The following is a 2,267-nucleotide window of genomic DNA, read 5'->3' as shown; positions in this document are numbered from 1 at the left end:
ACGTTACTCTAATTGGTCAAACTTTGGTTTAATTATTTAATTTTTGTCTTGCCATATCGTTTATTGTTCGCTACTGTGTTGCTATTCTAGTCTGGCCGTTTCCTGAAGAAGAAGAAAATCCGATCTATATGATGTAATGAATAAAACCATTTTTTTGATTACCCAAAGTTTAATGGTGTTGTTCTCTTATTCAAATTATAAATGATATAACTAAACAAATTAATAAATATTTAGGTGAAGCTGTGCGCTTGATTTTGTCATCGCATCATCCTATGCAGTGTGGTGAATTATTATTTCTCATTATTGTCTATAGGCTATTTTAGTCATTTAAATAGCATGGGTTATCTTAATATATTGATTAATGACAATGTATTATAATATTACATCACCCAAATATTTAGGCTACTACCTTCTAATTTCCGTTGTCAGTGCAGGCTTTTTTTTTTTTTTTAGCTTAGCCTACTGACTGTTATGGATTAGTGTAGCCTGCATTTAAAAGTCTTGAACATAAAACAACAGAATAAAAATATAGTTGATGACTAGACAGAATCATTTCATGACTCTAGTCACTTCTTTGTGAAGACAGTGGCATAATACAGTGAAATAATATGTTCTTTAGCCATTCAAAAACAGCTGTCATGTGTGTGGGTAAAATTTACCCGCTGGCGCTTTTAGGTATACAGCAACTTCTGGCGGTTCTAGTGTTAAACAGCTTGAAAGATCAAAGACAATTTTTAATATAACTCCGACTGGATTCGTCTGAAAGAAGAAAGTCATATACATCTAGGATGACTTGAGGGTGAGAAATGTATGGGCTAATTTTCTTTTTTGGGTGAACTAACCTTTTAAAACGCTTTAGTTATGAATTTGTTTCTTACAAACAAACAGCTTTTCACTTCACAAGACGTTAATTGATGGACTGCAGTGGTGTGGATTATTGTGATGTTTTTTATCTGCTGTTTGGACTTTCATTCTGACGGCACCCATTCACTGCAGAGGATCCATCGATGAGCAAGTGATGTAACGTTAAATTTCTTCGAAATTTTTCCCATGAAGTAAAAAAAAAGAGTAAATTTTCCAAAAATTTCGGGTGAACTATTCCTTTAACTACCATATCAGAACAGAACTGTGACCCATTTTTGTGTCGCAACCCACCACTTGAGAATCACTGGTATACATACTGCAGCTTATGAATCTATAATGCAAGAGCAGCACAGATGTAGACATTTACAAAGCCTCTGCCTGGCTCCACCTCTTCTGGAAGTATCTATAATTTTCAGCCTACTTAGCATGATCCACAAAGTCCTATCCATTGATGTATGGATCTATATTTGGATATGTGTGGGCATAAGAAACAATGTGAAGGGCACATCTGCAAAGACTGGAAAAAACACTTGAAGTTGCCAACATGCCTTAGCTACACTGCTAACTTTAGTGCTGTTTGAGGGAAGTAGCCTATAGTCCAAAACATGCAGAAGATGAGGACAGGTGAAATTTGGTTAACTCAAATTTGAATTGTAAAATATCAGGGTTGTGGCGTTAAAAATCTCAGGACATAAAAATAATAAAAATGCATTTTCAAGCCAGTCCTTTTATTCTCATCATCATCAGAGAATCACATTTGATCACCATCAAGTTCAAAAAGTTCATGTAGATCTACAGATGTGGGTGGGGGGGGCTATATCTCATATATCTAACTTGAATCCAAATGCTTGTTTTGTCTAACAATGGTTTTGGCACACCTAGTTGATTCACATCAGCACATGCTTTTATCCAAAGCAACTTACAATAGTGGAGCAAAAGCAATTAATCACAGAGCCAATATATTTCCAGTATACAATGACATATTTATTAAAAAGCAAGAATAGGAGAAATGCAAAGATAAAATAAGAGTTTTTATGTTTTGTTTGCAAGTGCATTGGTTTAGGGTTGTGGTAGATTTTAACCAAAAGTTTGAACTGTGTTTCTACAACAAGGCTATTCTCTAAGGCCAATCTGTAATATGCTATTTAATGGTAGGTCCTCAATGTGACAACTTACCCCATATACTGTGACAACATGCACCATTATTAATCAATGTGTGATAACTGAACTGTATCTTTCTATATGTGCCAATGCAAAAATTAATGAATTTCAAAAATAAACCCACTCTGAGAAACTTGACTTGTGACAACTAGCCCTGGTGCTGCTATACATCTAAACAATTAACCAACATCCTACGCCCTATTACAAAACTTTAACAGACACTTAGGGAAGGAAAATATTTA

The sequence above is a fragment of the Sinocyclocheilus anshuiensis genome, unplaced genomic scaffold, assembly GCF_001515605.1.
Source record: "Sinocyclocheilus anshuiensis isolate Anshui unplaced genomic scaffold, SAMN03320099.WGS_v1.1 scaffold777, whole genome shotgun sequence".
NCBI lineage: Eukaryota > Metazoa > Chordata > Actinopteri > Cypriniformes > Cyprinidae > Sinocyclocheilus > Sinocyclocheilus anshuiensis.
Note: the sequence above shows the minus strand (reverse complement) of the source record.